General features: G+C 47.6%; 1 protein-coding gene across 6 annotated transcripts in view; it reads right to left on the bottom strand.

The window, feature by feature from the left end:
• The window catches only part of EYA2 (EYA transcriptional coactivator and phosphatase 2), a 313,108-nt gene that overhangs the window by 227,413 nt on the left and 68,846 nt on the right, over positions 1 to 16,849 (bottom strand). The window lies entirely within an intron of this gene.

The raw sequence follows: 16,849 nt of genomic DNA, 5'->3' as shown, positions 1-16,849 counted from the left end.
TGAACTGGTATACGTAAGGCATCAAACAGTGGCACATTACTAGGTAGTGGAGAAACATCAAGCTATTACGGTTACACGACTATCCCTCTTTTGCTTCTTCTAAGCTTTAATATTAATATAATGTTAAGCCTTTAATGTTAAGATATTTCAGAAAAATAGAGCTCGAGGACTTCCAAACACTGGGTACCTTAGAGTTTGATGTTTGAAAACTGAATCACATGAGTTGTGCTAAACTGAAAGAGAGTGAATGGAAATACTGATGAAGCCCCATTCTCTGTTCCTTTAGACATAGCGTGACTCCTTTACACTCATTTCCCTGGGAAAATGCCTTGTAAACTAACGGGGATGCAACCTCTTCTACAAGTGTCTTAGGATGACCTGCTTTGATGCCAGTGGAGCTGACCTGGAGTGAGGCTCTCATAGAGTGAGTGTGGGCACTGCCGGCCCCAGGGGATCAGTGGGGCTGGACTGTCAGGACTCAACTCCACACTCAGTGGCAGGAGAGCTCCAGGTGGCAGCTCAGGATCGGGGCAGCCTGTGGTAAAGGCTGGGCTTCACTTTTTCTTGGTGCACAGCCTCTCTATGACCCATTATTACCTTTGAACAAGCATAGCATGTACTGTTATTTCAATGATGGAGTGCTTGCTCTGTGCCAGGCACTGTGTTAAGTGCTTTACATTCACAGTGGAGAAAAACACGGGTTCTGGGATGAGACTTCTGGGCGCAAATCACAATCCAGCACTCACTGTGCACAAGCTACTCAGCCTCTCTGTGCTACGCTTTCTGCCTGTGTCATATGCACGTTAAGATAGTACCTATTTCATAGGGAGGTTGTAAGGATTCACTCATACATGCAAATCCCCAGGGACAGTGCTTGACTCTTAGTGAGCTGTCAGTAAGTGGTAAATACTACTATGACCTCATTTGAACTTCCTGGCAGCTCTACGAGGTTGGAGCTGTCTTAGCTTTCATTATGCAGATGCAGAACTGAGGGAAACAGAGGTGGGAACCCTTGCCCAAAGACACAGTGAGTAAGTGGTCCAGCCAAGGTTGCAATCAATGCAATTTGCTTCACCCTTAACCTCTGTGCCATACACAGACAAATGCACAAAAGTCTTAAAGTGTTTATTGACTCAAGGCTTAAGCAAAAGTACCAACTACTCGAGCCAGTCTTGAGCAGTCCATTCATTCAATATTTACTGAGCACCTACTATGTTCCTGAGAGTGTATGGGGATGGAGTTCCCTTACCATCTAGCTCCACATGCAGTCTCAAGATGAAGCCCAAAAAGTGGAGGAGAACAAAATCAAGAGTCAGACAGCAACTGGAATCCTGATTGCCTAATCTGAGCCCTGAACCAGCCATATCTGAATGCAGATCTAACTCTAGGCTCTCAGTTCCTTGAACCCATAAATTCTCTTAACTCACTAGACCAGTCTGAATTGGGTTTGTGTTACCTGAAACTGAATCTTGACTATGAAAGTAGATATGGTTGGACTTATACTTAGCAGGACAGTTTCTAGAGCATTAAACCCATCATACTCCCCAATTTCACATTTTTCCATAAAAGAAACTGGATCCTCTGTGGTTTTGGTATCACATTATGGAGCACATTATAGTACATTTTCAAGCTAAATCCTTAACTTCTCACAAACAGGATCTCAAATGCCAAGAGCAATTTAAACCCTTGTCTCTGAGATAACTAACAAGGTGGTTGTGGATGCTGTTGATCAAATACTTCAAGTTTGCCTTTTGGGTAAGATTATACCCCCTTATCTTATGTAAAGTTATGATCATGTGAATTGCTTTGGCCAAAGAAGTATCACAGGAAATTATGAGTGACACTTCTGGGCAGGGACTTGAAGAGCCAGTGTGTGATGTTCTGTAGCTTCAGAGTCCCCAGAAGATCCAGGAGGGACACTGAGCAGGAGGAATAAATAATAAATGTCCGTTGATTTAAAGTCACTCAGATCTGGGGCTATTTGTTACTATGGCAGAGTTAAGCCTATCCTGACTGATACTAATAGAACATATGAGAGTGCATCACATACACTAAGAGTCACTTGTTGAAACTTTTATTTATGTATATATATTTTGTGTGGTGGTGGTGCTAGTAAGAGTATGTCTTCTGGGTGCACATGCGGTTTTTCTTTTTTTATATCATTACATGGTTGTAATAAGTATGTTTCTTACTGAGGATCATGGTCCAAAATTGTTTAAAAGCAGTAGTCTGGAACTTTGGAGAAAACCTGGGGTCCAGAAACGAATCTCTAAAATATGTGGAGCACTAGACAAGAGAATCTGGGAGAAAAGTTCTAAGAACTCTAATTTTGGAGGAGTTGGTTAACGCTCTTCAGGAACATGAAAAGAAACGGTGTTTTCCAGCCCTTCTCCAACTCTCGAGGGCAGAGGTCAGCAATCATTTTCTGCGAAGGGACAGACATTCAATATTTTAGGCTTTGGAGGCCCAGAGGTCTCTGTCACAACTCAACTCTGCCAATGTAAGGGGAAGGCTGCCACAGACCATACAGAAGCTAGCGGGCATGGCTGTATTCTAATAAAACTTTATTGACAAAATAGGCAGCTGGCCAGATTTGACCTGTGGGCTGAGGTTTCTGGCCCCTGCTCTAGAGGATCAAACAAAGAAGTGGAAACAGGTTGAAACGTAAGGACTTAGATTTTTTTGGCTATGCCCACACAGCATGTGGAAGTTTCCAGACCAGCGATAAAACCCAAGCCACAGCAGTGACCGGAGCCATAGCAGTGACCATGCTGGGTCCTTAACCTGCTGAGCCCCCAGGGACCTCCCAGGATTTACATTTTAAATCCACGGAAGAACTAAAGATGAGTTCCTAGTAGAAGAACAAGGGCCCCATCATCTACATTAGGGGTCAGTACACTATTCTCCACAGGCTCAATTTTAGCTAGTTTCTTTTCATAATAAAGTTTTGTTCATTTAGATGTTGTCTATGGCTGCTCTCATGCAATGGTAGTAAAGTTGAGTAGTTGCAAGAGAGACTATTGGACTGCAAAGCCTAAAATATTTACTATCTGGCTCTTTACGGAAAATGTTTGCTGATTCCTGGCCTACACAGCCTCACATATGCTCAGGCTCATGTTCAAACAATGTTTGGGGGCTTAGGGTGGACCCAGCGCCATATCCAGAAGAATCCTTAGAACAAAGGGAGCCCCAAGCAGATCAATATTTTTAATAAAATAAAAAGGGTAAAAGCCAAAAACGAATCAAAGTAACCCCTGGCCCTGAACCCTGGAGAGATTTTGACCGCAGTGACGCTCAAGAAATGAGTTCACAGCTAAGACGTGCTCCATAAATGTTAAAATAACAAGAACAATAAATAGTAATAAAACACAAAGCCATGCACCCCGTCTCTACAGGCAAGACCTCCCAGGGTTTTGAGCTCGGAAGTAAGGAGGGAATGGCCGTCACCACTGACGGCCCATTTGGCAGAAGGCTTGATGGTCCTGCGGGGACCTCAGGGGCGAGGGCTGGAGGAGGAAGAAGTTCAAATATAAGCAGGCCCTGAAGAAAGACAACCTCAACCATGAGACTCTAACTTCCACTGGGAAATGGTACCCAGGTCCCAAGGTCAACAGGTAACGCTTGAGGCCCTTAGTGTTTAGACTGTTTTGTGCAGGGCCCACCTGGGTTCCAGTCAGCCTGCATCCCCAGCTCACAAGACACCAAAGTAGGACTCACATAAACCACAGTAGGACAGACAGCCCCGACGCCATGAGACCCGTCAGCTGATGGCTTGATCTGACTGTCCCAGCACCCCCACCTCCGGCAGTGGAGCCTGCACGAGGTCAGAAAGGCGAAACCAAACACCCAACCCTCACATCCAGAGCTTGCTACACAAGCGGACTAGGCAGACAGGAGCAATGACGCATCACTTCCCTCGACATGCCCAGCAGGACCCAGCAGGTCGCAAAAGTGAAAGGCAGATCTCGTCCAAAGTCATCAAATGCCCGAAGGATGACCCGAGTCGAGTCCTGGGAAGTCTACACAAACCCAGAGCATGGGAGAGCTTGGATGATGCTGACGGCACCCGTGGCCGCCTGCACACGGCACATCCATGGGAACTCAGTGGACGGTGGGCAGAATTGTTCCCCTTTGGCAGAACCAAAACTTTGAGGTATAAGAGAGGTTGCTGAACTCCCTGGGAGGGGTGGGAGTTGGTTAAAAGCAGGGTGCTTGCGCCTTGTAAAAAAAGTCCAACAGATCGGCACTCAGAGTCCAACTGGCCTGGCTCACTCTGGCCACCTCTCATATAGCACTTAGGAAATGGCTGGTAGGCACTGCTGTAGGCACATTACACAGAGGATCTCAGTTAACCCACAAAACCTTTTTTTTTTTTTTGGTTTTTAGGGCCATATTTGGGCATATGGAAGTTCCCAGGCTAGGGGTTGAATCAGAGCTACGGCTGCCAGCCTATGCCACAGCCGCAGCAACGTGGGATGCGAGCCGTGTCTGTGACCTATACCACAGTTCACCGCAATGCCGGATCCTTCACCCACTGAACGAGGCCAGGGATTGAACCCACATCCTTGTGGATCCGAGTCAGGTTCATTACCACTGAGCCACAATGGGAACTCCAACCCACAAAACCTTTGGATGCAGATTCTACAATTACCCCCATTTTACAGAGGAGGAAACTGAGGCCCAGCGAGGCTAAGGCCACCCAGACAATGGAGGGACCTTCCCTCTGCGAACTGCAAGGGCATATTTTTTTTCAAAGAACCACAGGAATTGCCAGGAGATGGGCCATGTGGCATCATTACCTTTTATGCTCCTCTCCCGTCCTACCTGATACTTCTCAATACAGTAGCATCAGTTTGGTGAGATTTGAAATGTGCTATGGTCTGAGTGTTTGTGTCTCCCCCAATTCATATGTTGAAACCTAACCCCCGGTCTGGTGGTATTTGGAGGTGGAGCCTTTGGGAGGTGATTAGGTCATGAGGGTGGAGCCCTCGGAAGTGGGATTAGCACCCCTTAAAAAGAACTCCAGGAGAGCTCCCTAGCCCCTCTGACAGGAGAGGATGCAACAAGAAGACGGCTGTGCATGAACCAGGAAGGGAGCTCTTAGCAGACACCAAATCTGCCTTGATCTTAGGCTTCCAGCCTCCAGAACTGTGAGAAGTATATGTTTATGGCTCAGCCTGTGGGAATTTGTTACAAGACTAAGACAAATGGACTAAGACAATAAGACAAGGCATAAACATAAAACATTTTCTAAGCACTAATGACATGACAGGTCCTACTGGGAGCTTTAGAGCAAAGAGCTGGTTGGCTCTTCCCAACAATGCTACAGCGTGGATGCGAACCTGCCCGCATCGCAGAGATGAAGATGCGAGGTTCCAAAAATGCCCTCAAGATGCAGGGACACCAGTGGCTGGCAAGCTCTGAGCCTTCACCAAGCACTGCCAGGTGCCTGACACACACTCCACATCCCTCTCCTCACAGGGCCCGGATCCCAGTGCTCTGAACCACCCCTCATCTCCCAGTGGCCAGATGAGGAGACAGAGGCTGCAGGTGGCCCCCAGCTCTGCAGCCCTGACCCGTCCCCCACAGAATCAGAGATGTCCACTACTGGAAAGGGCCCTTGGGCATCTTGTCCCCAACACAAACCCCTGTCCTCAGGGCAGAGGCAAGCATCTCGGGGACACACTGCCGCCCCCCGGTCTCAGCCATTCCTAAGGCTCCCCAGGGCTGGCCAGGGAAGACAGACCAGGGAGGAGGCTTCTGGTCAGAAACCTGCTCAGGGAGCCTTTGGAGGCTCCGAGCTAAGCCTGGGGGCTTTCAGCATCCACCTTGTTTGCTTCTGGCCCAAGCTGACTTCCTGTCCTTGAGAGAAAAGACAGCTTTTTAAAGAGAAAGCAAAGAGGAGAGAGGGAGAGAGAGAAAAGAAAAAGATAAAAACAAAGGGCTTCCAGTCACGAAGAGGTTCTATGAACAGAAGGGCATCTTGAGGAATCACTCACAAAGAGGCAACCACGGAGGGATTGAGTTTCCCTGAAAATTCTCACAGCCCTGGCAGTGAGCAAGGAGGGGGCCACTGGGGCCACAGTGACTCCAGCCTCCTCTGCACACTCTGCTGCCGTTCTTTTTGTTTGGTAAACATCCCCCTTAAAGTCCTTCAGGGAGAAAACAGATTGAACTGGAGGAAATTCATGCTGAGCACAGGCAAGTCGGCCTCCTGGCTGAGTCTCCCTACCCAAACCCGGGGTCTGGGACTCCGGGCCTCCCGGTGACAACACTGATTCACCAGCGGGCATCAGTGATGGGGTCCAGAGGGGGCCATGCTTTTTCTCCATGAATCTCCTGACCAAGCTGTGAGGTATATCTATCCTCTCCATGCTAGGAGAAAGTTGAGACTTGAAGAGACCAAGTTCTTTTAGTCATTCGATGAACACAAGCACTTACCATTCCCCTGCACTGGCCTAAGGCCTGTACACTCGGTCAGGATTTCAGCTGACATTTGGGGCTGGATAATTCTGTTGGGGGGCTGTCCTGGGTGCAGCAGGATGTTAAGCAGCATCCCCGGCCTCTCCCCACAGATGTCTGCCTGCAGCCTCCTTGCCCAGTTATGACAAACAAAGATGTCTGCAGACACTGTTAAATGTCCCTTGAGAGCAAAAGGCAGCCCTTGTTGGGAATCACTGCGCTACGAGCATTAACCCCCAGAATCCTCCTGAGAGGCAGGTCTGTTGGGATCCTCATCTCAGAGATGAGAGAACCCGGCTTGAGGAGGTTAAGTGTCTTGCTTTTGCCCAAAGTCACCCAGCTAATGTCAGAGAGGGGACCTGAGCCCAGCGGGTCTCTGGCTGGAGCCCTGCTCATACCTAATCACGTGCTAACTTCATCTTCAGGCGGTGTGGCTGGTTGTTGGAGGCCTTTGAGAGGTTCTGTTTGGAGCTGGAAGAACTCAACTCTTAAGTTCTTTCAACAACACAAAAAAATGTCCCCAAATGTCGGGGCCCTCTGTCCCACTCTCCACCTTTTCTCTTAGAAAGTCTTTCTGTTCTAAGATGGTGCCTTTCCTCAGCTTGTCCACTGTACCTGCCCTGGTGAGGAATGTTCTAGAAAGAACGTCAATAAGAAGAACTTGCGTGACAATCACTTCATGATTGATAAGCCTTTTCACAGCATTAGAATGAATGTGTATTGTGTACTCACCACCACGCTCCAAGGGTTTTATATTTCCTCTAATCCTTAGGACAAGGCATGGCCTCCTCTGGGCCAGGGAACTGTGGCCAGCTGTCAAATGAGTGTTGCAACCCGAAGGCCCAGATCCTTAGGAGAAGCTTTTCAGGTAGGGGCTCTGAGGATCCCCATGTTACAAATGAGGAAATTGAGGCACAGCGAGGGGAAGTAACTTGCTCCAAGTCACACAGCTGGTAGGCAACAGAACCTACATTCTTTTTTTTTTTTTTTTTGGCTTTTTAGAGCCACACCCACCACATATGGAAGTTCCCAGGCTAGGGGTCAAATTGGAGCTGCAGCTACCAGACTATACCACAGCCACAGCAACGTTAGATCTGAGCCATGTCTGCAACCTACACCACAGCTCATGGCAACACCTGATCCTTAACCCATTAAGTGAGACCAGGATTTGAACCTGCATCCTCATGGATATTAGTTGGGTTCATAACCCTCTGAGCCACAGTGGGAACTCCAGAGCCTATATTCTTAAGCACCAAGGTAGGTAAACTTGACAGTGCTTAGTAAGGTCTATTTGCACCGTGCATTTATTTCCTCACCCTAGCCCTGGAAGACAGATATGATGGATACTAAAACTAAGCCCTAGGAAGACTGAAGAGCCAGGATTTGAACCTGGGCCGGTGTGATTCCCAGGCACAGCCCTTTCCATCATGCCGTCCAGCATGCAGCCTCCTTGCTGGTGCTCGCGAGCGGCCTTCACCGCCAAATACACCTTGGCAGCCAGCAGGCTCCGGGGCTTTGCAAGACAGCATCTTACACAGCTCCCGCTGCTTCTTCTGCAGTTATTTCCCCGTCTACACTGAAGGGAACGATCAGAAATGGCACTTCCAGATGGTGAGACAGATGGTGAGTCAGGAGGCTGAGGAGCCTGCAGGCGAATCTTTCACCCCAGGGTCACCACTAGCTTTGAAGGTCACCCGAGGCGGCAGGCACCACTCCCCTGCCACAGCTGTTGGGGCCTCGCCTCAGAGAGGCCCGGGGCACCCGGCCTGGTCAGTGGGCGACAGCTGGCCACAGTTCCCGATGCCACCAGCTGCCTGGAGCTGTCCACCCCTCCCTCAGCTGGCCTGTCATCTTCCCTTCCCAGAGTCCTTTGCTTGGGCCTGTCCTCAATCACAGAACAAAGTGTTTAACCCCTTGAGGGCCAGAGGTCCACAAAACTGGCCCAAGTCCTGGCCAGGTGGGTGATCTTTGTGCCCTTTCTTTTACACCCTTATCACCATTTGAGTTTTGTAGCTGTGCCTACAAGCTGTGTGACCTCAGTAATTGTTGTTGTAATTTCCATTTAAAAAAAAGTAAAAAAAAAGTAGCGACAGTATGTGTTCGCAGAGTGGTGAAGGATGTAGGCTCTGGACCCAGACAGCAGCGCAGAGGGATGCAATCGGGGATCCCCGCTCAGGGCCGAAGTGGTCTTGGGCAAAGGACTACCCTCTCTGCACTCCTGTGGGTCCTCATGTGTGACACAGTTCATTGTGACACTCACCTTAAGGGCTGTTAGGCGTATTATACAAGTCGACATGCAGAAAGCACTTACAACCACTCCTGGTACACGGCAAGTGTGCCAAACATTAGCTATTACCTGCATTGATCTGTGTTTCTGCCCACTCTATCTAGGAAGCCCTCTATTTACTTACGTTTTAAAATGTGAGTGAATCCTTGAAAAGCTAGTCAAGCCCTTTCTCCTCCATGAAGATTCCTGAGCTATTGGGGCAGGGATATCATACTTCTTGTGTATCTTTTCACAGATCTTTGAACAACGCTGGGCCCGGTAGAACTCTTGTTTAATAATAACTATGAATGGCCAACTTTTACTGGGTACTTACTGTATACCCAGTACTGTCCTCGTGCTTAACCTGTATTATTTACTCTCCCCTCAAACTTTATGTCTTGTTAATATATCCATTTTACAGATAAGGAAACTGAGGCTTAGAGAGGTTACGTGACTTAGCCAAGATCCCAGACGATGCAACAACTGGGCCTTGATGAACTTCCCATTCATCAAGGGGTGATGCAAACCCATTACTCAAGGAAGCCTAGGGTTTTTGCTGCACCATCTCTTACAAAGAGAGGGCAGAAAGCAAAGAACTCAGATTTCTAAGAATATCAGCCCTGTTTTCTTATAGCAAAGTTCTGCTGCAAGCAAATTAGTTTCTCTATGGTAAGGACTGACAGTAAATCACTCTCTTTCCCTGGGATATATCTATATTAGGACCGTTTCTAGTGTAAATGACAGGAAATTCAGCTCAAACTGGTTTAAGTAAAAAGAGGATTTATTGACTCACATAACTGGAAACCATAGTAGTAGCTGGCTTCAGACATGGCTTGCTCAAAGGATTTTAAAAAACAGTAAAGTCATTACCTCTCAGCCTCTCTCTTTTTTCTCTCTCTCTCTGTTTTACTTTCCTCTGCCTTGGCTTCATTCTCAGGCATTCTCTCTCCTAAACTGTTGGCAAAGATAGTCCTTGGTGTGTCCAGCTGACCCCTCTGCCAGCTCTTCAATCCCAGTAGTAAGATTATCCTTTTTTTCCCCCTAAGAGTACCAGCTAAAATCCAAGAAGTATTCTGATTGGCCAAGCTTGGACCGTGTGCCCATCCCTGAACCAAGCACCATCACCAGGGTGATGCTATGCACGTCACTGGTCAGATCCGTGTTATATGCACCTGATGGCTGGGGAGGGGAATCAGACCCTTCTGAACGGAGAGGAGTGGAGGAGCGTTTCCCAAAAAGACCTTCAGAGTGATTTTTACATCAAGAAGGTGGAATGAATCTGGACTGGCAGCTTATAGTTCAGTAGCTGAGAGAGAGAGAGAGAGAGAGAGAGAGAGAGAGAGAGAGAGAGAGAGAGAGAGCGCGAGAGAGAGAGCGAGCGAGCGAGAGAGAGAGAGAGGTGTAAGCTCATGATAAAACTTTGGGATAATAGATAAAATAATGCAACAGCACAACCCAGAACTAGAACGGAGGAACAGCCTGCAGCCTGAGAGTGGGTGAGGAACCTCTACATTGACTGCCCCTCTGAACCACGTGATTTAGCTTGTCCATGAAGGAGCCGTTCCCATCCTCATGTCACCTGGAGCATCCCAAGCTGCTGCACAGAATCCCAGGCCACCTCCCCTCTTAAAAAGGACTTCCCAGCACTCTTTCATCCCTGAGCCCGACCATTTCCCTTCTGCTAACTCCCTCTCACCTCTAGAGTCAGAAGGAGACTGTACCTTTGAGATTTCTCTTCCGTCCACCCCTTACTTGCCATCCCAAGACTCATATGTAGTTGAGGATACATGCTCACGTCTTTCGGGGATGACTCGTAGCCTCTGACTGCTCCTCTGTCCCTTCTCAATCCCCCTCCTAAGTCTGACCACTGCACTCTCTGCTTTGATTCCTTTAGAGATGCCTCAGGGCTCACAGATGATGTTCCAACCACTATGCAGTAATGAGCAACCTCCCTTGCTGGCTGGCACCATCTTTAAACACTTCTCCCATTTGGGGAAATTCCTACATGATGGGTCCCAGCACTCCATGGAAGATGCCAGAAATGTTCACTCTCAGCCTCCCTTGCAACTAGAACACAGACATGGGAGGTGGGCTCCACCAATCAGACTTCTCCTCCCGAATCTTAGATTAGGAGCCAATGGCTCAAAGGAGGGAGATGTGCCAGGCAGAATCCATCCTAGTGGGGGCAAAGACAGTGGCTTCCAGAAGCAGCAAGAGCAGATGGCCCAGATAACCCCAGATCCCTGGGAAAGATCTGTAGGGTCTGGGACCTCCATCCACTGGAGCAGCCCCCGGGGGTGGTCCAGGCACAGTGTGAGCTCTGTGCCTTTTTCTCGGCCTTTCCCTCCCTTCTGCTTAGACTAGCTGAAGTGGATTCATTATTTGCAACTAAGATCACGGCTGATCCACACCCCTTCCCTGGCCCTACCTGAGCTGGCTGCCACCCCTTCCTGACTCCCAATAACACCTCCCTCCTCTCTGCCCTTTGCACTCTCCGATTCAGCTACCATGAATCTCCTTCAGTACTGCCAGTTGGCTGGACTTCATCTCTGAGCTGTTGAACATGCTGCTCCTGCTCCCTGGAACACTTTTTCCCATATTTTGCTGGGTCACACCCACGCATCGTGCAAGTCAAAACATTATTGCTATTACCTTCCCCTGGAAGTCTTCCCTGAACCCTGCCCCCAACCAAACTTGGTTAGATGCCCTGTGGTCCATATGGTCTGTGTGGTAGGATGTCCGAGGGATCCCTGGAGTCTCCTGCACGTCCTCTAGCCATGAGCAACACTTACTACACTGAGCAGTTATTCCTTATGCGAGGGTCTTTCTCCCAGAGAGTGGTCCTAGGCAGTGATTAAAAGGGGAGATTCTATGACATCACCTATGCAGTATTCTTTTTTTTTTTTTTTTTTGTCTTTTTAGGGCCGCACCCACGGCATATGGAGGTTCCCAGGCCAGGGGTCGAATCAGAGCTGTAGCTGCTGGCCTACACCACAGCCACAGCAATGGCAGATCCGAGCCACGTCTGTGACCTACACCACAGCTCATGGCAACGCTGGATCCTTAACCCACTGAGCGAGGCCAGGGATGCAGCCTGCATCCTCATGGATGCCAGTCAGATTCATTTCCACTGAGCCATGATGGGAATTCCACCTATGCAGTATTCTTGATAAAAATGTTTGACCTGAATAATCATGAAGAAATGTCAAATAAATCCAAATTGAGAACATTCTGCAAAATAACTGGCCTGGATTCTTAAAAAAAAAAAAAAAAAGCCAGTGTTTTGAATGACAAAACAAACACACACACACACAAACAAATAACTGAGGAACTTCCCCAGATTAAAAGAGACCAAAGAGATACAGTTAATAAGTACAATGCAGGAGTTCCCGTAGTGGCTCAGTGGTTAACGAATCCGACTAGGAACCATGAGGTTTCGGGTTCGATCCCTGGCCTTGCTCAGTGGGTTAAGTTGCCATAAGCTGTGGTGTAGATTGCAGACGCGGCTCAGATCCTGCGTTGCTGTGGCTCTGGCGTAGGCCGGCAGCTACAGCTCCAATTAGACTCCTAGCCTGGGAACCTCCATATGCCTTGGGAAGTGGCCCTAGAAAAGGCAAAAAGACAAAAAAAAAAAAAAAAAGACGCATGTACAGCAGAAATTGCCACAATATTATAAATCAACTATTTATTATTATTATTATTGTTGTTGTTGTTGTTGTTGTTTTTTAGGGCCGTACCATTGGCATATGGAAGTTCCCAGTCTAGGGGTCAAATCAGAGCTACAGCTGCCGGTCTACACCACAGTCACAGCAACGCAGGATCCAAGCCGTATCTGGGACCTACGCCACAGCTCACAGCAACGCCAGATCCTTTAACCCACCAAGCAGGGCCAGGGATCGAACCTGCATCCTCATGGATCCTAGTCGGGTTTGTTAACCACTGAGCCACAAAGGGAACTCCAAATCAACTATATTTTAATTAAAAAAGACATTTGAAGATCTTTGGATATGGGATGAATATTAGATGGTAGCATAGCATTAATAATACATGTCCTGAGTACGTTAATAATGGAGTTGTGTAGACTCTCCTTGTTACCAGCATCCGATGTGCCCAGTGATCTCTGCTTCCCTGTCCTCACAGCCCTGTGAGGCCTCCTCCCACCCTGTACCAGGGCTGGTCTGTGTGACCAATAGCATGTGGCAGAAGTGATATATCACTCCTGAGAGATGGTGATAAAAGCCTCTGGCTTCCATATTGGAAGCTCACTCCCCTCTTTTCCTCCTTCTCTCTCCTGTTTCTCTCCATCTCTGTCTCCCTCTCTCTCATCGCTCATTTTGTGAGAAGCCAGCCAACATGTCATGAACAGCCTTAGAAAGAGGCCCATGTGGAGAGCTGCTGAGGCCTCCCGCCCACAGCCATGTGCGTGAATGCAACGATGCCTCCCATGAAGGCAGCCCCAGCCGACACCTTGATTCCAGACAAGGTGTAGCTTGGAAGTAGAAGAAGACTTAGCCAGGCTACTTCCAGATTCCTGCCCTGCAGTACTATGACATAATAAATATTTGTTTTTGCAAGCCATTGCATCTGGGGAGTAAATTTTTACGTGTAAATAGATAACTACTATATACATTTTAATATTTAAGAATGAAGAATTAGGACGTCTGCAAGTAACTCTCAAATGCTCAAGCAAAAATTTATAGAGAGGATAAGAAAGCAAAGACGGCAAACTTGTAACAATCAGTGACCCGCTATAGGTATGCGATGTTCCATTGTACCATACTGGTAAAATTTCTGTCGGTTTAATAGTTTCCAAATTAAAAAAACTGGGGAGAAAAAGAGAAGAGTATAGACTTTGGAGCCAGTCTTCCTGGGTTTGAATCTGGACTCTTAAGTAGCCCTTTGGGTCACTTAACCTTCCTGTACCTCAGTTTTCTCATCTGTAGACTGGGAATGCAAACAGCATCTATCATAGGATTGTGGTATTGATCAAGTGGATTGATGCGTGTACAGCTCTAAAAAGCAAGGTCTGGTTCCCCCAAGAGTCAGCTGTACTACGTCATGCTTGCTTTGTACCCTGAGCCTGGCACAGAAACCTGGCAAATAGGAAGCCCGCAAGAAATATTTGCAGAGTGAATGAATGAGTCAATTTTCTAACTAGTGGTTTGCAGGCTTCTCTTGGTTTTGAAGAGTTCCTCTGTTAGCTTATGTGGCCAGAAAAATCTCTCTGGAATTCAAGAATTCAAAAATGTCTTGCTGGAAGCATGTCCTGAAAGGTTAAATTAAAAGAAGAAAAAAAAAAAAAATCAAGGCATGATGAAATGCATGCATTGGACTCCCAAGCTAGAAAACCCAGGAGAGACAGACAATTATAGGTTTTTCCTGCAAACAACAAGGCCATTCTGTAGGTCGGCTTTTCTGTGCGCCAGGCAGAAAATTACCACCAATCCTCAAACAAAAGTCAGTATAAGGTAATAGTAACCAGTCTTTACCAAGTGTGTTCATTGTCCCAGGCACTGTTCTTCCTTATGCCTAGTAGTTCACTTAATCCTTACAACAACCCTAGAAACTACTACTATTATTCTTTCCGTTGTATAGATGAGGCACAGAGAGGTGAAGGACCTGGTTAAGGTCACACAGCCTTGGCTGTTGTGGTCTCAGGCGGTCTCAGATCAAATCCATATAAATTAAAAATGAACAACACTCATAAAATCCTTATTCTCCATGAAGTTCCTCATATAGGTTCGTGTACATGAGCCCCAACCTCAGTGCCCCAACCAGCAGGGAATTTTTCCCTTCTGAAACGTGAGCTAGATTTGTCTGTATTTTTTACATTCACAAAGGGATTTATTACTTTGCAGTCAAACTGCTCCGGAGCCGTGTTGTCCTTTTCTTCCCAGGGCAAGACTGTCATAAATTAAAAGGGCTCCCCATTCAGCCTGGCACTTAGCTGGGCCACTTAAAATCACTTTGGACCTTGCCCTCGACTGACCTTTCCAAACCACTTTCCAGGCATTACTCCTTCCGGGACCTGAGTGGGGTTGATCACGAAAACTTTACTCTTGTAAATGGAGCCACAAATTATTCCAGGCATGAGGGAGAAAAAAAATCCCCAAGTCACGACGCTGAAACGCCAGCTACAGCTGAATCCTGGCAGCAACAGGACAGTTAGGAGGAGTGGGGGACACCCCTCTTGTCCTGGGAGAAGTGAGGTGGGGAGAGGAACCAGCCTCATTTTCCCATCCTGCTTGAAGGGTGTTGGGGGCAAGTTTTCCTCAGTGGATGTCTTTTCATCCCTGCCCGCCCTCCCCCCCTGGAGGAGCAATATTTAATATTTGTCTGATCTGGAGAGAAAGGCATCTGCCTTTGTGGGAGGAAATGGTGTCCTTTTTGTCCGCAAAACCAAATGCTGTCATTTCCCCTCAAAGTGTTTGATGGGAAGAAGATGAGAGTGATAATAACCACTATTTAATAAGCCCTTTTCATGTCATAACCTCACTTAATTATCACTATCACTTCTACTCATTAAAAATATACTGCCACGACTGATATTTATTTATTTGACATTTAGTGAGAGCATAGTATGTGCCAGGAACTGTTCTTAGCACTTAACGTAAGCATTTAATTCATACAGCAGCCCTGGAAGCAGGTACTAATATTAGCCGTGTTGTTTTCAGATGAGGAATCAGAGGCACAGAGAGGTGACATCATTTGCCCAAGGTCACAGAGCTGCCCTGTGGTTCACCTCTCCACTAAGGTACCTGATATCAAGGTCCTCACTTTCCAAGAGAGCAAGATGAGCATTGGAGGTGCCACATCTTGAAGACAGTCACAGCAATAACCGTAATTAATAACATCCCTATTTAGTGAGCATTTCTTATGTACCAAGCATTTGGCCCAGCACAGTTCCATTTAATCCCCTCGAGAGCCCCATGAGGAGGATGCTATTAATAAACCATTTAGTGGAGGAGACTGAGGCCTGGAGAGGTCAGGCAGGTCACTCGGCCAGGAGAGCATGGCAGCAAGGATTCAAATCTAGGCTGAGTGATTCAGTTTGCGGCAGCCTAGGCAAGCAGATGCTACAAAATTGTTCCCAATCGGCTGCCCTGAAGGGGCATCACACGAGAGCCTGGAAATCTGCCTCAAGCACACCCTCTATATAGTTCCAGGTTTGGCTGTGAACAGAGCTGTGATCTGGGGGAAATGTGCTCCACACCCCAACTAAGTCTTAACTCCTCCTACCTGGACTGCTGAACTGGCCTCCCGCCAGCCTTCCTGCCTCAAGACTCAGCACCTCCAGTCTGGTTTCCTATCACTGCCCTTGAGTATCATGAAGACATAGCCAATGAGTTTTTTTATTCACATAGTAGGTGCTCAGCAAATTTGTGTTGGATAAATGAATGTCATCACTAATTGGACTACAGCCCTTTCCCCTTTGAATCACTTGATATTCAAGACCTCTGGGCACCTGGGCCCTGCTCAATGTCCCAACTTTGCCCACCTACCACCCATCTCCCAGTCCAACTCCCTGTGCTCCACTCATGTGAGCTCCTTTTTGTTTCCTAAACATGTCATTTTACACCTTTGAGTCTCTTTGTCCATGTTGTTCGCTCTTCCTGAGATTCCTCCCCCCTCTTCTAGGTTCCCGTCCCACCTTGGAACTCATTTAGTCCATAAGCCGTCTTTTTCGAGGGTCTGGTTGACACCTGCTGTCCATACCTGCCCAGCATTCCTCTCCTCTTCTCTAACAGCATCCCGACTTTCCTCTAGGGAGTCACTCCTCCCTCACTCCCGATGGTCCACAGTTTGGATGAAACTGACAGTTCCATGGTGCAGTTTAAGGCATAAGTCCTAAGCCTAGCCAATCAGAGCCTTACCCCGTCCCTGACCAATATGATTGGTTCACTGATGGACACATGTTTCAAGCCTGGCCAATCAGAGCCTCAAGTTATTCCTAGCCACCGTGATTGGTTCAGGGGTGGGCACATGACCCAGTTTGGACCAGTGAGAGCCAACCCTGTGGCTCTGGAGGAGCTTTTAAAAAAGAGGAACTCGGAGTTCCCGTCGTGGCGCAGTGGTTAACGAATCCGACTAGGAACCATGAGGTTGCGGTTCGATCCCTGC

Source organism: Sus scrofa, chromosome 17 (genome assembly GCF_000003025.6).
Source record: "Sus scrofa isolate TJ Tabasco breed Duroc chromosome 17, Sscrofa11.1, whole genome shotgun sequence".
In the NCBI taxonomy this organism is placed as follows: domain Eukaryota; kingdom Metazoa; phylum Chordata; class Mammalia; order Artiodactyla; family Suidae; genus Sus; species Sus scrofa.
This window is presented reverse-complemented; position numbering and strand designations above follow the sequence as displayed.